This window comes from Prinia subflava, chromosome 4 (assembly GCF_021018805.1).
Source record: "Prinia subflava isolate CZ2003 ecotype Zambia chromosome 4, Cam_Psub_1.2, whole genome shotgun sequence".
NCBI classification, from domain to species: Eukaryota; Metazoa; Chordata; class Aves; order Passeriformes; family Cisticolidae; genus Prinia; species Prinia subflava.
Window position 1 is genome coordinate 70,715,048 of NC_086250.1, and position 23,318 is coordinate 70,738,365.

A 23,318-nucleotide genomic window follows, 5' to 3' on the forward strand; every position below is an offset into this window, starting at 1 on the left:
CTCATCGCTCAAAGTCAGTGCAGTTCTTGTTCTGCTGAAAATGGTAATTTTCAAAGGGAAAAAAAAAAAAAAAAGAGATGGAAAGAAGAGGACACCAGTCAGAAAGAATCCTGACTATGGCTATGCTTTGCTGCCAGGAAGGGATAACAAAGCAACAAATAAATGCCAGCGTGGATTTGTCAAACTGCTTCCCTGCCCTTTCCAACAAGTTAGAAAGCCCCAGGACACAGAAATAATTCAGTGATCACCAGGGTCACCTGAGCATGGCCATTTTCACACTGTATCATTCTCCCAAAACAATAAAGAATCATGGATTTGGATAAAAATACGCACCCAAAGAATAAAACTTAATTGTTCTCAAGTGATCACCCATGTCTTAGCACATGGCATCCAACCTTCAGCACCAGCAGAACCCCAACACATTCAGAAAGAAGCTGAGTATCTCATTAATTCAACTATGCACAAGAAGTATTTTATTAAACTTCAATTCTAAAATCTCAATATGAAATAAATACATGTATCATTAGGGAGTATGAAATCATCAACTTGTTTCTAAGGGGCACAGTTAAACTTCAAGCTATTTAATTTATCCCAACAATAGAGCTTTACAAAGTGTGTTTTTCACTAATGACCTGGACACTATTTTTGTTACTTCTGCCTGTAAAATGCACAGCCAATATTTGTGGTTTAAAAAAAAAAAAAAAAAAAAAAAGGCTTTTCTTTCTCAAAACGTTGTGCAGGAAAAAAAAAACAGTCAAGAAAAAAAAACTCAGAGTACAATCAAATATACAAAGGAAAACCACACAAGTACAGATTTCATCATACTCCTCCAGATTTTAAACAGATCAACATATTTTGGAGATGGGTGTGATTTTATGCGAGCTGTGCCCCTTTAAAACTGGCAACTACATTTAATTCAGTGCCGCCTTATTCCAAGTTCCAAACTCCAGTTGAAAATAGATCTCACAATGGAATTCTACAGCTGAATATACTCTGGGAGAAAATTAATACTTTAATTTATTCCAAACTCATTTGCATGACAGTATATCATTAGTATATACAAAAAAATATATATTACACCAACAGAGGGAAAATTCTGTGCAAACAGTGAAAGAAACTCACATCCCACCAGTGAGATGAGCTTGAAACTTGAAGCAACAAAGTTGTTTTATTTCTCTGAGAAACAAATACATTAAAAAAAAAAAGCTGTTAATAGTCTAGATTGTCATTTTAAAAAACACCATGTGATCTTAAAAATCTCACAAAGCAAATATGATTTCTTGCATGCCAGGTATCTCCTAAACAGCTAAAAAGAGCCACATGGACAATCAAGTGCAGACTAAAAATAACTGATCTAACACAGCTCACGTACAAAGCAAAGTTTTCCTACCTCACTGATTAACCAGTTGAAGAGGAAAGAAAACACACACTCACTTTGTAACTCCATCAACCTTGTTGTCCTGGAAACAATTCTTCTACAAGAGAAAAACTTAACTGCCAAAACATCTTCTGCTACTACTTTTTGGGTTTTTTCCTTCCCCCACTTCCCTCTCTGCAGTGCTCTCAGTCTTTAATAAGCAGCCAGGACCAAACCTAACCCATCAAATGGCAAAGATATTGGATCTCCTGCTCTGAAGGGGAAATATATAATTCCATTTGAGTATGCAGCACTTAGGGAACACCAGGTTTGCACAAAGGCTGTGGAATTGACTCCGTAATTTCGTTGTTGTTGCTGTTTTTAAAATGTCCTGAATCAACCGAACCTTTCATTTTAGGAAACAGCCTCAAGTTATGCCAGGGGAGGTTTACATTAGATATTAGCAAGAATTTGTTCACAGGAAGAGTGAGCTGGAACAAGGCAGCAGTGGCAGCTCTATCCCTGGAAGTGTTAAAAGAAAATGGATATAGCAAATTTGGTGGTAGCACATGGTTTGGTGGTGAACATGATGGGGCTGGTAAGCTGATGGTTGGATTTAAGTGACCTTAAAGGTCTTTCCCAACCCAAAACCTCCATAATTCCATATAAACCAGCAAACCTACAGGGTGAACTCAGCCTTGCTTCTCCAAGTGCCCAAGTACCTGGGGTGAGAGTCCTCTCTCACCACTCAACAGTTCTGTGGGAGTGCAACAAGGTCATAAAACACACAAAAAAAAAATCTTTTTTAGGTTTTATGGTTACTGTCTGTGTGTAGAAGGGAACAGAACTTTCAAACCCAGGTCTGGGCAACACTGCTGGCCACCAATTTAAAAAATGCATCCATGTCCCAGTACTGGCAACATTTGTGCCCTCCCTTTCCTGGTTTAGAATCCTTTTTTGAAACAGGTCTGTGTTTTTAATAGAAAACTTAGTTTTAGCCTTTGTATGAAATAAAAACTGGGTTTAGAAACCAGGTTTATCTAGGAAACAGCAGGTTTGTTTCAAACCACAACTTTACTCTTCACATCTCTCCATACATTGCACTTTTTGTTATGCAGCCTGTTTGGGTCACATACAGTAATTCAGCCTTACCTAAATTTGTCCAATCCAGCAAATATTTAAAAACTTGTAAATTCCTCATTTCTAAACTACCAGTGTTTTAAAAAATTTGGCATCCAAGCCTCTCAGTCAGCCTGCCCACACACCCTGCCCAGACCTGCTTTCCAGTAAAATGCCAGAGTCTGCACTGGTCTCAGATGGGAAAAATCACAATTCACTGTTTTCAAACGAGACCTGTTAATTACCAAAATTATTCCCACAGCAAGTGCAAAGGGATTTGGGTTCCTTCAGAAGATCCATGATTAAACACAGTTACACTCAGCACTTTTGTTCAGTGTGGTATCTCTGATTTATTATCTTCACTCTGCTAAGGAGACCTGCGTTTTCCCTCCACTTCCTCCAATTTCCAATGTATTCACAAGGTTTTTTTCATGTTCCTTAGCAAGGCTGGTTATACCTTTCTGTACCTTAGATTTTCACATAAACCTTATATAATTGTTGTCCAGAGAAGCTGTGGCTACCCTAGCCCTGGAAGTGATCACAGCCAGGCTGGACATGGCTTGGAGAAACCTGGGACAGTGGAAGGTGTCCCTGCCCATGGCAGGGGGATGGATCAGGATGGTCTTTAAGGTCTTCTCCAAACCAAACCATTCTGTGCTTCTAATATGCTTTTAACATTGATTTTCAATTGTATCCTTGTATCTACTTCTCAAATGACTTATCTTTAATATATCAACATGACACACAGTTTTGTTTTCCCTTTTCTCCTTGTTTTATTAAAAATTATTATTAATAATTAATCTCCTTATTTATTAAAATAAAGAGATAAAGAAAATAAAATAAAGTGATCTTTTTCTAGATATTGTAAACCTTCAAGTCTGAGTGTATCTTCTGTGTTTCTTTTAAGCATTTTCTGGAGAGATCATAAATGGATTGGGTTGGAAGGGACCTTCAAGATCCTCTAGTTCTTACCCCTGCCAAGGACAGGGACACTTCCCACTAGACCAGGACCTTCCCCTAGACCAGGTTGTAAGTTTAGCTGGCAAAATTAGTGAAATCCCAATTCATCAGGATCTGGAGTCACTACCAATAAACAACTACCACCAACAGATCCAAACTCTCAACCTCACAGTCTTCAGCTGCCTGTGCAAAATGCCTGGTAGGGATTAAAATTTCTCATCTCCTCCACTACAGATCCAGTTGCCTCGGCAGCATTTTACTGCACAAGCTCAATAAACACTGTATGTGTCATCAAGCAAGCAGTGAACATCCACAGAAGTCTGTCTTAACACGTCAAAGATCCAGGGATTTTCAGCATCCCATCCCTCACACCATGCAGGAGAAAATTCAACGGCAGAGACAGAGAGGAGGAAGGTATTTGAAAACTTGGTACATACGAGCAAATTTAAGATCGTGAAAATTGTGGTGGCTTACAGTAGCAGCGCTGTTACACGTGTTACAAACACTGAATTCTGTCAAACTATTTCCAGTAAATGCATTTTTTCCCCACCTCAGCACTAGAATTTCCCAATGCATAGTATAAATCGTTACATTCTGCACTTTCTAGCTCAAACGAGGACCAGGCTTTACGAGCCAGCTTTTAGAATGTTTAGACCCTCCCTCCCTGGTACAGAAGCACACTGATCTCAGGCTGGAAAAACATTTCTTATACTGATTTTTAACTTCTTATTCCAGGCAAAAATTCCAAACCACAGCAAAGCTTTTGCCTTCTGCTGCCACTGAATGCCAGTTGCTGCATAAGTAAAACAGAAAAAGGCTCAAGTTATTTTTAAACAGCTACTTTTCTCTACTTAAGTGTTTAGTTTTCAGTAGTTGACTACGTTATGGGTGGGAAATTAATGCCCAAAGTGATGCAACCACCAATATCCCTGAGTAGGGCAGTGGCAACAAGTGAAGGAAAAAAACTTGCAGGGTAATGTAGAAACATAATATTGAGAGTAGAACAGCATTATTAACTGAGGAGAATAACCCATAAAACAAACACAACCAAACAACATCCTTTGATGATTCTCTTTAGTCTCAGGCAGTATTGCTACGAAATACCTAATAAAGGTGACACAAAGAACTTCTAAACCATTTATTAATTACTTGAGGCTATTTTTCATTTCCCTGCTTCACTGCAATTTCCATTAGCATGGGAAATTGTGGCATTTTTTCCAAAGAGATATTTCCAGAGAAGTCAGTGTGGATTCAACAGGACCAGGACCATCACATAAATAGAAATCAGAAAATAGTATTTCCATAAGAAACTGCTCTGGTTTATTGGATTAACAGGCACTTACTAGTGACTCACGCTGACACAGCCTATAGTAATCCAATCTATTTGAGATAAGAATAAATTCAAAGGAAACCTTAAATTTAGAAAATCACCTCCGTGGCTGCACACATAGTTGGCTTTATTACACGAAATCACATTAAGTGTTCTCTCCAAATGGGAGGACAAATAAATTAAAAGCTAAATTCTAGCGTTTTTTTATCCGTGAGTGCAGCATGTCCTTAACAGCAGTAGCTGCCACACTGAGCATAATTAGAGAGGGATAAGAGAGCCCTGTGTGGAAGTGCCTTGTGGAACACAGCAGTTTTCCTGTCCTACAATCCCACAGGAATATGCTGTGCTAAAAGGAGTGGGAAGAAGAAAAGCCACCAAGCCACCTCACCTTGTCTCAGGAGAATTAAGGCAGACTGCTAAATCTACAGGGGCAACCACCATTTCTCCTGCATGTACACTGGTTTTCATTTCCATCCAGGATTTCTTGGGGAGCTCTGACTGATCTCTAGGGGATGTTACTAAACCCTAACAAACGCTGAGGTGTTCTGGCTCAGCACACTAAAACATCAATGCTTTCCTGAAAGCATTCACAGCTCTCACACCTCCCTTTAAAACACGGCAGCAAGCAGGGAGCTGGGACGGAGCTTATTTCTATAAATACTCCTCCACAGCAAAAAAAGAATTTTTACCTCTTGATATTGCCATGAATAGCAACAGTCTGGAAAAAATGTATTATTAAATATTACAGAGTCATAGAATGGAAAAAGGACTTGGGTGGAAAAGGACTTCCAAGAATATTTAGTTCAGACTCCCTGCCACAGACAAGGACACTTTCCATTATCCCAGGTTGCTCCAAGCCTTGTCCAATCTGGCCTTGGGTTCTTCCAGGGATGGAGTAGCCACAGCCTCTCTGGTCAGCCAGGGCCTTACCACCCTCAGAGGAAAGAATTTCCTCTTAATATCCCACCTAAACCTGCCTTCTCTTCATATGAAAAGAAAAAAGCCAATATAAGAAAAGGTGGCACTGGCCAGAGAAAGAAGTCATGCACTGAGGACTGCACTTTTATCTTTATCACCAATTACTGTAAGATATAATTAAATACCACCTGTGTGTAAGGATATTTGAAAGCCATGGGATATTTGAAAGCCACGCAGCTTCTGCCATCCATAAAGCAAAGACACTGCTCTGTGCACAGGGATGTAAATCACTGAGTGCACAGATGAAAACTCCTTTGTAAGAACCAGCTGCACACCACTGAGGCCAACAAAATCTTATCAAATGGAGACTTCAAGGCTGAAATGACTTATTTAGAGAACTGCTGTGCTGCTCTCACCTGTAGCACCCAGTTAAGTCAGATCAAGGACAACAGCACATACCAACTACATCATAAGCAGGAGGCTTTAATTTTTTATGCAGACTTTCCTTCAGGCACACACACCCACTCTCAGCAAATTCCCATTAATGGCCATTCTACAATCCTGAAAAGCAGTATGTTATAGCCTTGGGCTAACTAAATTAGAGTAAGCTATGCAGAAGCTGCAATCACAGTGAAAACCTGCTATATGACTTTTACCACAATAAAGATACTCCCTCAGAGAGCCTCTTCACAGTACAGTATTTTCAAAAAAACCTCACCATAACCTGCACCTCCTGTGGATTTGGTCATGACAGCTTGGGGGCTTGCCCAAGGACATTCAGAATAAATATCAAAAATTAACCAGTAGTCAAAAAAATGGTGATTATACCCAAGATTTTTAATGTACTTCAAGTGGGGATGCGGATCTTGGCTTGAAGGAGTGCAGAACAGATGAGAACTCAAATGGCAAAGTGCAAGGGGACAAGGCACAATTTGTTCTGATTGAAAGACAAGGTTAAAAATCTCATTTTCTGTCACAATGAATTGGGTTTTCAAAGTGAGACCTCCCTGCCCTTCTGCTTTTTTCAGATGTGATTTTTGGAATAATTCTAGCCTTTACATTACAGTAAAACGCTGTAAAATTTTCAAATAGCTAAATTTTGTGCTAACCCTAATTCATAATCATTCTGGCCTTGCAACCGTGGTGTGAAATTCACTGAGCTAGACAGCTGGGAAGGGGGGGGTGTGAAGAGTGGGGGTGGTGGTGTGTTTTTTTATTATTATTGCACTTCTGGTGTTCAACCCCTCTACTCTACACCAAATCCATATTCAGAAGTCTGTAAGCACGAAGACGCTTTTACGTACAAGGATTTGGTCAGACTCTAAAAGCATCTGCACCTTCATTTGCAATGAATGAATCTCTCTTCAAATTTACTTTGGTGACCAAAATCTGTGTTTCTAGTCTGTAGTCCTGACTTATGTAAAAAGTGGTGCTGCTCAGGAAATTGTTTTGTCCATGCAATGCTCTCCAAAATAATTTTTATCCCTTCAAAACCCTCTAAAGGACACCTACTGAGAAATGCTTTCCAATGAAACCTAAAGCAAACTGCCTGAGCTCATGCTACTTCTATAAAACTAAACCCTAAATGAAGTTCTAGGAAAGAACCACCAGCTTTTCACGTAAACTTGCGGTGAGTTTTCACTGAAGCCCTCAACCCTGCTAACCCCTGGCTAAATGTCATACCTCATTTCCTATCCTAAATCAGCCAGAACAGCAAGACGGTTTTGCTCTGTCATTTTCAGATCTCATTAAAACCCAACACTAAGCATAATTCTGGATAGTGGAACTTGGCTGTGGACTAAAAAAAAATCCCCAACATTTAGACAATCTAAGAAATTTAGCCTTTTTTTTTTCTACCTAAGTGGGCCTGGGGCACCAAAGACATGGTTTTATTTTTTCTCATGCTCTTGATACATGCTGGTGTGCAAATTGAAACAGAATTATTGGAAATCCCCTCTAAGATCACAGAGTCCAACCATTAACCCAGCACTGCCAAGGCCACTATTAATCCACATATTAATCCATGTCCCCAAGTGCCACATCTTTTAAATCCCTGCAGGGATGGCAACTCCACCACTGCCATGGGCAGCCTGTGACAGGTTCTGACAACCCTTTTGGTGAAGAAATTTTTACTAAAATCCAAACTGAGCCTTGCCTGAGGCTGTTTCCTCCTGTCCTACCACTGGGAAATGACAAGCACAACCCACCTACAAGCGCTTTGTAACACAAGCACATCAGGAAGTCAAACTCTCACTCAATTTCTTACGCAATTATCAGTCAACTTTTAATGATTTCCCCCTGCCAAAGATTTCTATTCCTAACAATTCTTTAAAGGCCACTTAAGGCACAGTAAGAGCTATGAAAAGCAACACTGGGCTGTTTCATGGATCACCTCCCAAGGTATCATGCTCCACAGCACACAAAGTCACTGTATTTCTGCCTCTGCAATATTGTCTTTAGGCAGCTACAAGTTGTCTCAGTGAGAAAACATTATCTTGTGCATGTCCTATTAAAAAAGATTAATCTGTTCAACACCTGATGATTCACTCACCCACATGTTAGGAGTCCACACAAAAATGACTCATTCTGTCCGTAAGAATATTCACCTGGGATACCCAAAGCCCTCTCATCTTTTCCAGAGCTGCTAACTGCTTTTTCTTGCAAAGCTGGTGGATGGCAACTTCCCTATGAGAGCAATGGGTGACACGAAGGAGACTGGGCCCTGGAAATTTTTAAAACAATCTACATCATCATCATCATCATCATAATAAAAATAATAATAATACTTGAGAGTTAAGTTTGTGGATAACTGAAGCATTGGCAGAGGAGAAAACAGCAACACCCCACAGTGAGATGAAGAAGGTGGTTGAAGGCAACAACTGATTTTAATGCTAACAAATCGACTTCACCCAGATTTGAAGGAGTTCAGGCTACTCCTGAAGGTTGAAGGCAACAACTGATTGTAATGCTAACAAATCGATGTCACCCAGATTTGAAGGAGTTCAGGCCACTCCTTTGTGACTTGGGCGCATTTTCCCAGAAAAGGGCTTGGGAGCAGCCCTATTAAATCACCCTGGCAGGGACAGCCAGTGCAGGACAAAGCCGTATGAAGGGCTTGCCTGGTGACATCAGAATCACGTTGTGTTCGTGTAACAAATCAAGCTGAGTTCTAGGCTAGAACTCCACGTCCAGTTCTGATACCCAGGCTGCAGAGACGCCAAAGGCCTGGCAGGAGTTCAGGGCAGAGCTCAGAGAACAGTGGGTCTGGCTGGGATACAGACTCTGTGACGCCAGGCCAAACGCCTCCTTCATCAGGGAGATGAGTCCCTGACCTTGTTCTCATAGGTACTTTGTGGATATGACAAATAACAAACAGCTCTTCCATCCTTGGAGAGAAAGGCACAGCAGGATATTACAGCTGGAAGGCAAACAAGCTTGAATTTGAAGCAACTTTTCGCTTTTTAGCTACAGCACTGCTAAATATTTAGCATTACTTGGTGTTTTACAACGGCAGAGCTTCTAACAGCACTCCAAGATGCACTTTTGGGGGAAAATTCTTATCTTCTTTCACAGACAACCACACAGGCTTGATACAGAGACACAAATCTTGAAATTCTGTGGAATGACAGAATAATTTGGGATGTAGGGGACCCCGAAGACCATCCAGTTCCAATCTCCTGCCATGGGCAGGGACACCTTCCACTATTCCAGGTTGTTCCAAGCTCCACCCAAAGCGATCTTGAAAAATTCCAGGGCTAAGGCAGCCACAGCTTCTCTGGGCAAGCCCTACCAGGGCCTCCCCTCCCTCACAGGCAGGGATTTCTTTCCAATATCCAGTCTCAACCTTAAATCTCACTGGTTACTATCCTTCTGGTTATTGATGATAGACTCAAAGGATGGTTTGGATTGGGAAGAATCTTAAAATATTTAATTTTAACCCCGCTGCCACGGGCAGGGACACGTTCCACTATCCCAGGGTGCTCCAAGCCCTGTCCAACCTGGCCTTGGACAGTGCCAGGGATCCAGGGGCAGCCACAGCTTCTCTGGGGACCCCTTGCCAGGGCCTCCCTACCCTCACAGCCAAGAATTTTTGCCTAATATCCAATGTAAATCTACTCTCTTTCAGCTTTAATCCATTCCTTTGTCCTAACACTTCTTGCCTTTTATTGAAAATAAAGATCTTATAGCATTGAAGTTAATTTTCATGTTTAATTTTATGGTTACTGCTGTGTAATGCCTACTGTCTTATGCTGTCTCATGATCAGCTGTGCTCCTTTGTCTTGAAAGAAGCATTTTATAAATGGTTTTTCTCCTTGGTAAACTTATCTGCAAAAACACAGGCACGGAAAATACCTGATTTGCTATTTTTCTTGCACCTCATTACCTCAAGAAGTAACATGGAAAATAAAGAGAGAAAAAAAAAGAGAACGTAAGACCTTAATTTAGGGGAAAGTAAATGGTAACTCTGATTGTGTATTATTAGAATATGATGAGAATTTATGCAAGAGGACACTGGTTTAGCCAGAAAAGCACTTAACAGAAGTGACTAAAGACATGCCTGCTGCTTGCATGACACAGCTCTCTCTTTCCAGCCCTTCTATCATCCAAACACATCTCACTGCCACCCCTTCTGCAATTCCTGAACCTGAATTTTTGACTGAAGTTTAGACAGTACTTGGGAGGCACCAAAGTGCACAGCACACCCAGTTCAGCATTTCAGGGAAAGATAAGACTTTGAGATGAGTTTGTTCTACCAACACCTTGCACTCTGTGAGGAAAGGGAACGGAGAGAACGAACTGGCCAACACCACAAATGAGCCCTGAGAAATGAAAAACACCAAAAGAAATAATCTAATGAGGGAAGATCGTTTCCTGACATAAGAAATAAAGTATATGTGCTCTGAACTCTTGCTTATTTCTAATCCTGTATGTAAAAAAAAAAAACTAAACTGAGTAAGGGATAACTGACTCATTTTTAATTCTGAGTCATCCCAAATCAGTGGATTCCTGTGTCAGACTATCTGTGCCCTCAAGAAGGTAATGGAATATGGCAATTTCTAATCCTTAAGAAACTTAAGAATCAGGAAATTCACACAGCAGGTGTGAACACTAACAAGCCACAATTTTCACTTTATATTGAAAAAAAAAAATCAATTGAGCCCTCTCTATGGAACAAAATAAGAGTTCTGAAAAGAGTGGACACGACAAGCCACGCTGTTTTACATGAAAAAAGCAGGGCAAGTCCTTTCCTGGCTTGTCCCTCTAGAATTACAGACTTTGAACTTGGAGGAAACAAATTTAAAAAACCCTCTTGACAGCAGTAAGAGCTCAGGGCAACCTCCTTCATTGGCCCTGTGCTGGGGGCTGCACACAAACCACATCCTAAACATCAGCTCTGCCCGATGCCACAAGGAGCAGCTTCCACTGCACCCCAATTTAATATTCTGCAAAAGCAAACACGCTGGGTTCATGTAATAACTGCCAGTGTGTCATTCACTCCATGGGATTTGGAGTTTTAACTCCTTAAGGATGCAATCCTAGAAAAATTAATGTATTCCAGGAGCTTGGAATACCTGTATTTCTGGGGAATTTATCACAGAAGTATTTAGCACAGTGGTTTTAAATCTTCTAATTTTACGAGGAGATTTGAACTGCTCAGCATTTTTCTGAAAATTCTTGTTCCCAGAATTACCAGGTTACATAAGAATCTCATATGCCAATAATGAAACATTTTCTAGTCTCCAAGGTAGCACAGAAACGCCAGAAATTTGTCTGACATTCCTCCCCCTTCCAAGAAAAACCCAGCAGGCACATAAAAGGAACTCAAAGTGTTATTTATAAAGTCTCATTAATTATCAATTATTGAAATACTAGTAGCCCAATTGTTCATGAATACTTGGTGGGGAATGCTGTTGATAATTTCCATGCATTCCTGTCAGGTCTTCTTTATCCAGGAAAAGAAAGAGAAGGAGAAAAAATAAATAAAAGGAGAAGACAGAAAAAAGAAAAATGAAGAAGAAAAAAGAAAAATGAAGAAGAAAAAAGAAAAATGAAGAAGAAAAGAAAAACTGAAGAAGAAAAAAGAAAAACTGAAGAAGAAAAAAGAAAAACTGAAGAAGAAAAAAGAAAAACTAAAGAAGAAAAAAGAAAACAAGAAGAAAAAAGAAAAACAGGAAGAAAAAAGGAAGAAGAAAAAAGAAAAGGAAGAAAAAAGAGAAGGAAGAAGAAAGAAAAACAAGAAGAAAAAAGAAAAACAAGAAGAAGAAAGAAAAAGAAGAAGAAAAAGAAGAAAGAAAAAGAAGAAAGAAAAAGAAGAAAGAAAAAGAAGAAAGAAAAATAATAAGAAGAAAGAAAAATAATAAGAAGAAAGAAAAATAAGAAGAAAGAAAAATAAGAAGAAAGAAAAAGAACTGCTTTGCATCACTGTTTTCCTCTGTTTTAAAGGTTACAAGTACCTGATGTTTTTATTAAAATAAATATCTATGGCTTTAATAAAGCACATGAATTAAACTAAGATGTTTCCTCCCGATATCAAGGCATCAACCACTGTGGGATCAGCATTTTGGAATAAAATCAGCAGGAGCACTTCCCCACCAATGACAGCAATATACAGCTCTGTTAATTTATTGCTCATTATTATTCATCATTATTCTGGCTCAAAACAACTTTCAGGAGAGGAGTAGCTGGGAAACTTTGCTTTTTTCCTTAGCAAGTATCTATGTAAAAGAAAAATGAGCCATTTAAACTATCTGTTCCCAATTACAAAGGCTGTTTATATGGTCCACAAATTCTCCTGAAATACAGAAGTAGATTTTAGAAGATTAACACAAACATTAAAAAGTCCAAATCCTAGCTAACACTTAAATATTGGTGTCTTAAAGCTATTTTAAGTAAAGAGCAACAGTGGAGATGAGTGTGAAACTATGGCTACAGTTCTGGAAGCTACCAAATATCTGGATTAGTCCCATAGGATAGGATAGCTGGATGGCAAATGAAGCATCCAAGCCTCTTGAGCTGCTTACAGAATTCCCCTCATCTCTTATTTGCTACAGGTGGAACACCGACACCAAGTCACCCCTGCCTGACCCTAGATCAGGACAAGAAAATTGGAAAAATACCTTTTCCCTCCCTCTCAACCTCTTCATCTTCATTTCAGACTCAAAGCCTCCAAAATGTTTTGCACAGGCATGTTGTAAAACTAACTTCAGGTGTTTAGTAGAGTGAAAAAGGGAACCATTTTGGATCCCTCTGGAGCACTAAAGCCTCAGTTGCAGTTCTGTTCATTTGTATTTTAATCCACTTTGTGTGCTGGTATTCCAGCAGCATATGGCAGTGTGTATTTCAGTTGGAAAAGCTTCAAGGAGGAGCAGCAGAATCATTCTAAAAAACTAACTATATACCAAATCAAGTTGTGGGTTTTTTTAAGTGAGTTTTACTCAAGTCTTTAAGATGCTCATCCTCTTCTACCAACACAAAAACCCCTCCACAACCAGAACCAAGTTTCCTCTGCCCAATTATCTTTAGACTGTTCTCTGCTTTTTATGGCAGAACACCAAGAAATAACAACTATGAAGGAAGCTTAAGTTCCTTCTTTAGAACCACGATGATAAAAAGATAAGATCTGACTATTTGCTGTTTGGAATTATTCTAGCAATTAGGAGACTCTGGAGAATATCATCTCACTTTAAAAATCAGATATCCAGGTGAGATTATTCTTAATCCAGTGGGATTACATGAGTATCACCTTTCACCATGCTAGTTTAGTGAAACCCTCAGTTGTAAGGGAATCTGAGCTCTGAAAACCTGCAGAAGAGATGTTATTTGCCCTATAAATCTGAGCAGGAGTTACCCTGAATCAGCCACATGTTGTACCACTGCCAACACCTCAGCAGAGTCTGAAATCCCACGTCAAGTGTCTAAAATAGACAACACCAGAAACATCATTCCTGAAATAACTTTAGGACCTTACAGAAGGTAAAAATAGACAACTTGAAGGAAACAAACTCTCTGAATAAACCTTAAGCTGATTATTCACTGATTGCTGAGGAGTCCTGCTTCACACTTAAGGCATTGCAGAGGCTTTTTCAGGCCTTGATACCAACAAAATCTTACCAATAATTTCAGTAAGATTTCTGCCTGAGCAAGGACTGGAGGGTCTTTCCCTTGAGAAGTGATCAACAACTTACTACAAATTATTATATCTAAAGAAAGTGAAACATTCCCCTGTAAATTGTACACAAACCCTTGCTTCAACAAACCAGTTATCCCAAGTACTCTGTACAGCCCCCATCTGTGGAGCAGACAACTCCTCCAGTGAGTATTCTCCCAGACCACAAGAATTTTGTGTTAATTTTCTTTAATTCATGGCAGATATTAACTGAAAACACCCCTCCATCCCTGAACATTCACATTCAATCCACACTTATTTAATGGGAGCAAATAAACACCGAGCTCTCAGCATCCTTCAGACCTCCAGAAAATATTGTTCTTCCCCAAATTAACGTAACAATGAGATCAGCAAATGCCACTGCTGAAGCAAACACCTGCTCTAAGGTTTGGTGGGCAGAAGAGCTTTTCAAACCTGCTAGAAACCGAGATCAGCTAGCACCCAGCTGGAAAAAACTCCAGCCCTACATAATGTAATCTGCATAGTTTTTAGACCAGTCTGCATTCTTGCAGAGCCCAAAACTGAGGAAGCTACAGCCAGAACAAAAGAGAACAGAAAACGTTCATTAATCTCAGCCCAGAGGCTGCTGAAGAGGCACACTGAGGCAGGACTGCCCACTCACCCACACAGACCTGAGCACTGCAATCTCACAATATTGAGGGTAAAGCACCACAAAATTTCCAGCGAGTCAGATCAGTCCTTTATTTGGATGAACAACCACTAACAACTTGTAAGTTATAAGATCCACTTCAGGGTTGGGTTTGGGTTTTCCTTTTCTTGGTAGTGTGTGAATAAGTCCAGACACAAACTCATCTTAAAAACTCAGAAACAGCTCAACTGATGCTGCCACTGACCATACGGAACGAACAGAAAGTGGTAACATCCAAATTCAGTCTGACCTTTAAAGACAGATTCATCTCACCCAGTTTCTTCTGTTGACTATGCTGGGGTTTTTCCTCATTTCACAGAATCACAGAATGGTTTCAGTAAGAAGAGACTTCAAAGCCCATCCAGTCCCACTCCCTGTCATGGGCAGGGACACCCTCCACAATCCCAGCTTGGACACTTCAGGGATGGGGCAGCCACAGCTTCTCTGTGCAACCTGTGCCAGGGCCTCCCCACGCCCACAGTAAAGAATTTATCCACAAATATTTCATCTAAAACTGCTCTCTTTCAGTCTGAAGCCATTCCCCCTTGTCCTGTGACCTCATGCTTTTGTAGTCTCTGAAATGGAATATATACTGCTGGAAATGCAGTCTCTGCGTACATGTCTAAGCTGCAGACTTTTCACTTATTTACATAAGAATAAAGAAAAACAGGTGAAACTATCAAGAACCCAAGTCAAACCAAGATATTCTTTGCAATCAACATTATTTTATAACATCTTCATATGTGACTTAAAATTCTACTCTCATTTTATCCTTTTAGGTCACCTACAGAACTGTAACTTCTTTTCACCCAAAGAGACTTTGCAAGCTTCTCCTTGCTTTTAATCAAGCATCAAATTGCTCTTTCTTCACCATCATGACTGAAAAAAACTCTCTAAAAGTGAAAACATTCACAAGTTCAAAACACTGAAATACCAGGGTGGGATTAATTTCCTCCATTTCAAATACCTGCACTGGGTCTATGAGGATTTGGGGTGTTTAAATCGCTCACTACAGCCCAGGGAATGCAGACAGCAGCTCATCTGACCACACAGAGATGATGACAGAAGGATGAACCAAACTGCTCATTCCACTTTTCTGGCTGGAGCAGCATCCTCCAATTATTCCAGCAGGATGAGAGCCACAAGAAGGAGAAATTTTCTAGTAAAAACTTTCTCATGTCGTTTTATCTGACAAGAGTACCTCAAAATGCATGAAAGCCCACGAAGCTCAAAATCTCTTCCTTCCAACAAAAACACATTAAGAAATAAAAGACACAAAACCAAGTTCAGCAGCACGGAGAGACTTCCCAGTTCCAGACAATGTTCCATGCCTGGAAGTATCCAAAGCCAGGTTGAAAAGGAATTGGAGCAACCTGGTCTAGTGAAAAGTGTCCCTGCCTGTGTCAGGGGATGGAACTGGAAGGTCTTGAACGTCTCTTCCAACTCAAACCATTCTGTGGTTCTGGAACTTTCCCAGCCCCATGAAGGTACCTGACAGAGCACCAAACATCACCTCTTGAAATAAAAGTGGCCAAACTGCAGGATTCTGGGGATGGATCAATTCTCACTGTAGTTAAACATTGCATTTATAAGACACATGAATCACCACTGCTTCAAACACCTCCAAAAACCTGCAGCAGAGGCAAAACTTGACCCAGCCCTGACCTGTGTACAGGATCCTCACTGCTGAAGAGTGGCTTCATTACTGATTACAAAGCACTCAAGTTCAGTACTTGAAACAGCAGTTTTCTCTATTTTTAGCCGTGCAAATAAAAAAAAATCCCCGCTTGTGCATGAGGGTTGGACCAGATGACCTTAGTCAGGTCCTCAACTAGCTCAAGCATTATGATGAAGAAACAAGGAAACTGCTTTAAAGAAAACTAAAATGAACAGGCAAAAAAGGTGAAGGTATTAGAGGGGTGACAGCTTGCTAAAGACTCCATATTGCATATGGAAGAATAAAGTGCAACTTGAGACAAAACAAAATAAAGAACAATATTAAGAAAGTGTTAAAAAGCATGTCCTTCAAAAAGGGAAGTCATACTGTGATTCCAGGAAAAAATAAAGACTATAACAAACCAAATGCAAAATTTTAAGCTGAAAAAAAGCAATACTGAGAACTGATGTGTTAAGAGGAAATTTTTTCAAATACACCAAAAGGGTGAAGCTTATGAGAAAGCCCTCTGGGCCAGCAGGTGACAGAAGATAAAAGGCTTGAAAAAGCTGTGGGGAGGGGGAAAAGCCTCAGAAATGCTTCTTTGCCACATGGAAAGCCAAATAAACTCACTGCTCACGATGTAACAGCTTAGGGAACTTCCAGCTCTGGCGCCTGCCTACAGAGAGGACCAGGAAAGAGGATCCTCTCTGGGAAGTTGGGCACTGCTCACTGCCAAAGCCTACCAGGAATTACACAGCCAGGAGAAGCCAGATTTCTAAGGAAACTTAATTATTAAAAAACACCAATTGATGGATTGCAATCTGCAGGTCACACACAGGAGGGCTTTGAAAGGGCTCTGTGGATAGTGGAAGTCCCTAAAAATTACCAACTTCTCCACAAGATCTTAAAGAAAACTCAGCTGTAGAGCAGAAAGGAGGAAGGTCTTATTAATCAACAGTTAATTTACATGCAGAGAACATAAACCTTTATACACACACATCAAATCAAGACTCCCATACAGGTCTGGAGTTAGACCTCTCTCATTTACCTGAACAATAAATTATGCTGAAAAGGACACATTGTGAGGTCACAGGTCTATTACAGATAAACCAGTAAATGCAGCAAAGCAGTTATCCTCAGCCTTTTCTTCCAGCTAGTTATTATACAGCATGACTGGGAGAGAAAACAGAATATGAAATTCAAGTAGATTAATTCCAAGGCCCTGTATATAGAAAAAAGCAGCCAGCTGCACACTGAAAATGAGGGGTTCTAAATTAGCTTTTTCCTGATTAGGAGAGACCTTGAAGTCATTGCAGATAGCTTTGTTAAAACACAGTTTTCACAGTGGTTGGTAACAGGAGCAGTGAAAAAGCAAACAGAAATTCAGGAGTAATTAGGAAGGAGCAGAGGTGGTAAGAGGTGGCAGCAGTGGGACACGGGGACACTGCACTCATGTGCAGCACATTCATGTCCTCAACCCTCCACTTCCCCAAGCTGCAGCTGCAGGACACCACTGGAAAAATTATTTTGTTTTTATCACGTCTTCCAGATCTGGCCCACTTTTACATTAGATGTTTGCTACGTTAATGTTGGAAAACAAGAGCAAGTAACAGTTCTACTGCTCAGGCAATTTCCTTCACTTAATCATCTAAAACAAGCATGTATTTATGATTGTGAAGATTGATTCTGTTGCCTGATTTCCCTTGGTCAATATAATTTTGTATTTACTGCCAGTGCAGAGAGTGACAGACCAGCAGGTTCCAATCAAGTTGGTTTTGAGACTAAACACTCAGAAGATGAAAAATGCTGTGAACAAAGCAGGTGTGGACATTTAAATATTAAACATCATCTTCAGTCATCCAAAAAGGTGAATCCCTATCTTTCAAAGGGGAAATTACAAATAGGCAGCACTGGAACACTCTGCCCAAGGAAGTGGTGGAGTAAAAAGATGTGTTGATATGGCACTTAAGGATATGGTTTAGTGGTGAATATGGTGGTGGCTGAGGGCAAAACTTGGTAATCTTAGAAGTCTTTTCCAACTTAAATGATTCTATGATGAAGAATCATGTTGTATCTTGCAGATTCTTATCCATTCCTACGAAGTATTTTACAGTGACTCCAAATTTACAAGTGTACCAAAACAGCACAGTGATTTTGCCACAAATTCAGCTGTGCCACGTGCAGAAGTCGGCAAACCCACTCTGCTTTTGGCAGGACTTGGTGCCATTTCAGCTCTTCTTTCCAGGGATCTGTTCCCAGCACTGTTCAATGAATTCATAAATGACATGAAAAGGGCTCAACACTGAGATGACAACATCTGCTGATGATAGTAAAGTTATTCACAGTAGCAAAGGCAGCAAATAAGTACAAAAAAAACCAAAAAGAAATGTGTGCAGATTACTCACTGGACATTAAAATACATCAGTGAAATTCAGGAGTGAAATTAATGAGGAATCTCAATGAAATTAAATATGAAGTAAGATGAAAGGAGGTGGGGCAAGTGGCTCTATTTCATGTATATAGGTCAGCACGTTTTGAACTGACTCAACACTTGCAGCAGGCTCTAGAAAATTATGGTTGTAATGGAAATAGTTATACATTAATTACTTAAGTATTTTCCAGTGCAAGAAGTGGATTTTAAATGGAGTTCAGGCTCAAAAGTTAACAAAAGAATATGGTTCCTCACTGAACAGGCTGAGGTGTTAGTTAAGCTGGGGAACCACAGAAGCTTTAGTACTTCTCACTAATAAATTCCAAAAGACAAGTCCAGTACACACTGCAAAAAACCCCAACAAAACAAAATGACCAAAAAAACCCCACCAACAAACAAAAGGAAAACAAACAAACAACAAAAAAACCCATCCCAAAACCCCAAAAAACCCATGCAGCTGCAGATGTGTGGACAATGGAGGGGGTGCAGAAGGAGGATTTATTCCCACTCTGTTGCTGTGCTCCTCAATAACCCCCCTGTGGCCACTGCTGCAGACAAATCACTACTCTAGGTCAGTCAATGACAAGAGATGCTTTTACCTTCACTACCCTTCTGCAAGTTGTCACACCTTTTTTTCTATTCTGTACTTTCTGTGTTGTCTATCAGAGAAAATCATCTGAACTATGCTGGAAAAGCATATCCAAAATGGCCAGCAGGAGCAGCTGGAGGGGTGAAAGGGATCTAAGCATAAAGTCTGTCACCTTGTAGAGAATTCTGTTTGCATTGAAGTTGTAATGCAGCTTTGCTTCCCATAAAAGATCCATCCACCAAAGTGAAGTGGAACAGTTCCCTCCCCCTCCAAGGAAAATCAAGCCTAAACAAAAGGGTCCAGTCATTATCTGAGTTCCCTTTTTCACAACGGTGACTTGAGCTTATTGCTCTTTTCCTGAATTTCCCCTACATTTCCACTCTTGCAAGAAGGGAAAACTCCCTTTGAAAAAAATCCCAACCTGAAAAATCACCTGGATTTCCAAGCAACATGATGAAAGTCCTACCTATTCCAGGAAACTTTCCTAATTCATTTAACAAAATTAATGGGTCTTTTTAATGACACTTTCAGACTACCACACTATAACCCTGTAACTGACTCTTGATACAGCTGATCTGATGGTATAAAAATAGGATAATATTAAGCATTGTATCAAAATAATCTTTGACAGAATAACCATATCACTATTTCCCATTTTTTCCTTTCAAAAAGACACCAAGTTACTCCAACATGGAGCAAAACAAATCTTCTGCCACAGAAGGAGAATTAGAAAGAAAATTTTACCTTTCTGGGTGCATATAGAACTAATTCTTAATAGCCAAGGCTACAGAAATAAATTCTATGTTAACAAATACGGAATCACTTTTAGAGATTAAAATGATTGAACAAATCACTACCTCTAACTATCTACTCCCTTCAGACCTGTAAAACTTCCCAGGGATAAAGATTATTAAAACACAACCCATATATAAAAAAAAAAAAACCCATCAGAAATCAATTTTGCCTGCTCACTGTATTTTCTTTCACACAGCACAACTGCCTAAATTTAGCATGGATGTTTTTATTTCTCTGACAAACTATGTTAACAAACTCCATGGGGCTCTTCACTGCCCTGGATACTGAGCCACAGGCTTGCAGATGAAGGATGGGAAAACTGACAGGGTCAAAATGCCCGGGCTGGGAAGAGGAGGATGAGGATGAGGATGGGGATTGTACCAGTAATGAAATGCAACTCCACTGAGCTCTGGAAGCTCTGGAATTGGAATGGAATATGGAGCAGCAAGCATAAATGAATTGATTTTGTAGAAAAATATATCTAATTGCACGCTTGAAGTTCCTGGAAGTTTTGCCACCTGGGCTGAATCAGCTGTCCAGGCTGAGCTATCCATGGAAAAGATGAATTCCTTTCTACAGACACCTTTTTAGAGAAAAATCATCCTCTTCAAGGGAGTCTGGAACAGGAACTGTCAGGAAGCTGCTCATCCTGCCTGCTGTTCACCTCTGGCTTCAGCAGCACCTGGACACCCAAGCTTCATGAGAAAAACCTCACCCACAGAATTTGAGGTAAAACAGGAAAATGGAGATGTTTTGTAGAAAGCATCCAAGCTGAAACTCCTCTGTGTACACTCCTGGGAATCTTGCATTACTACACCTGATTGCTACCACATCAGGCTTCCACAAATACAATCCTGTGCTCTTTCCCAAGTACCCAGTCCCATCTTTAGAGTTATTTATGCTGCTTGGAAAGATCAAGGACCTAGATCCACTCACACCAACTACTCTACTTTGCAGAGTGCCTCAATTCTGTGTCCTCCTCACTGTGCTTGGTGCAGACACTTTGCCAGCACACTCTTTCCACATGTGAAAACAGCATTTGCCTGAAAAACCCACTTTCCTCAGCTCCATAGTGAAAGGAATTAACAGGCTGGAGAACTACTTCAGAAAGAAAAACATTTTGGTACTTAAGATGTGGTGACAACCAACCCATGAACAGGAAATCAAGTATTAGGGTGGAAAACTGCAGCTGTACTCAGTTGGTACCTGCAAATATTTGCTGTTGAAATTAGGTAACATCTGTAAAAGGTGAGAATCATTACTGGATTGATTCTATTTGGATTTCCTCAGATGACAGAGCTGCCACCACACAATTCTTATTTCTTCTTGGACCCACCATATCTAAAAAACAATGATCTTCTTGTGCTGTGAAAGGGATGGAATGTGAAATCCCATCCACATCCCAACAGAATCCCACAAACATTTTGGCAGGAAAAAATTATTATGTAAAGCCCAGATGGCATCCCAAATATTTCTACTTCAAAATTTAGGGCTCTTTTTTTTTTCCTTAAAATAAATTACACAAAAGCATCATGCCTAAAATTAACTGTACAAGAGCATCAGGCAAGGTAACCAGACTTAACTGAGCAGTTATTTGGACTATGGGAAGAATGGGAATGTGGTTTTTCTCCATTTAACTCCATTGTCAGAAATGAATAACATTTTTCTATTCAACTGTATTTGAATGACTGGCAGAGAAAGAAGATATAATGAGCAAATACATCCAGTAATATATAATACTTAGAGAAGAACTTTTCTAGTTATCTGAAGTCTAACACCTTTGCCATAAAGTTCTGAAGCAACACTTCAAACTTTCAGAACTAAATTTGCCAGGTTTTGTTATTTGAACAGGCTTCTTTTGCTTAATATTTGCTTTTTCCTGTGCAATTTCAGCTCTGAATCTGGGAATATGGGACTTCAAAATGATTTTAGCTGCTGCTTCACCAAAGCAGCTAAACCTGATTATCAGTTTGGTTCAGCATGGGCTTAGATGCTGCCCACCCTTTAATCTCTGGGATAGAGATCAACCCTTGATTCCGACTGTCATTTTGCAGTGAGCCCACTCCTAGATTCCTTTTATATCTATCACTTCACTGAATGCCAAAGAAATCTCAGTGTACTTGGCATGAAGGCTGCACTTCCTATATTTATGCTCCAAACTAATGTATGCTCCATTTTAGTCCTTCCCAGCTTTAAAATCATCCCAGGGAAGACGGCATAAAGTGCAAAACAGTCCATGCAACTGTTTTACTAATACAAAATACTGAGCACCCACACTGCTTTTCCATCACCACCTCTCTTGTGCATTTTCTGTTTGAATCTACCCAAAAATATTAACCCAGAAGGAACCATGGTAATTCCTGTATAGCATACAGCCATACCAGGCTTGTTGCTCCACCTCCAACTTGCAGAAAATAAACCATTCCTTTTTAATTGTACTACCTTAACTTTGCTGACAGAAGCACGTTTGATTCTTCAAGATGGAAGAAAGTGAAATGCTCTCTCCAGGCAAGAATTCCTTATATCTGGCACTCTAACACTTCATCCTTTTTAATTATTCCACAGGTGGTTGCCTTGGAAACTGCCAAGTAGCTCTTGGATTTGAGGGACCCAGCATGAGACAGTAAAAAGCCTTTGTAGCCACGGCATTCGGATCCAGGTTGGCTGCAGCAGCAGCAGGAGGACACGGAACAGCCACAGAAAACCTGGAAGAGACGGTAAAAATTACCAGGCATTAATTGCATTGCTCAGTTCTTCAAATATAGAACACAAGAAATGCTGATAGCCTCTGAACAGTGGAAAAAAATCACATTTTAGAGGCATCTGCTCCTGCAGCTCCCCAGCACAGCCCCGGATTTCACCTTCGGAGGACGGCACTGAAATGGAGATGCTGGCGGAGGCTCACGAGCTCAGCCTTCAAGATCGAGCAAGATGAGATTTCTTTTTTCCCCCCCTCAGCTTCCAGAGAGACCTTCCTGAGTGTCTGGTCCAACTGCCTGAAATTCAGTGCTATTGTTTTGCTTTGAATAAAAATAGAGTAACTATAAATAGCTGCCATTGCGAATGCTGATTCACTGTATTCCGTATCATACAGCAAATTGCTCCCAACTTCACTCAGCCTGAAAAACTAGGAAAATTCTCTTTACTTAAAACACAGCTAGGAGTCCAGCAAAGCATCCAATTCTGTATTTGTGTCGCTGGTCTAAAAGCACAAAAGGTTTTCCTTTTCCCTCTCTGATTTCTTATCATTTCAAAAGCTGATAATTTGCACTTAAATATATAAATAAAACCACTATAAACCAAACCAAACGTTTATTACGCTGTTACTGGTCAAAACTACAAACTT

The 23,318-nt window shown here is 40.1% G+C and overlaps 1 protein-coding gene across 3 annotated transcripts in view; it reads right to left on the reverse strand.

The window, feature by feature from the left end:
• LOC134550420 (endonuclease domain-containing 1 protein-like) overlaps positions 1–23,318 on the reverse strand; it is a 173,169-nt gene that overhangs the window by 102,402 nt on the left and 47,449 nt on the right. For all 3 annotated transcript variants that reach the window (XM_063397108.1, XM_063397105.1, XM_063397110.1), the window contains one exon: positions 22,415–22,677. The gene's annotated coding sequence lies outside the window, so the exon portion shown is untranslated. The remainder of the gene's footprint in view (positions 1–22,414; positions 22,678–23,318) is intronic.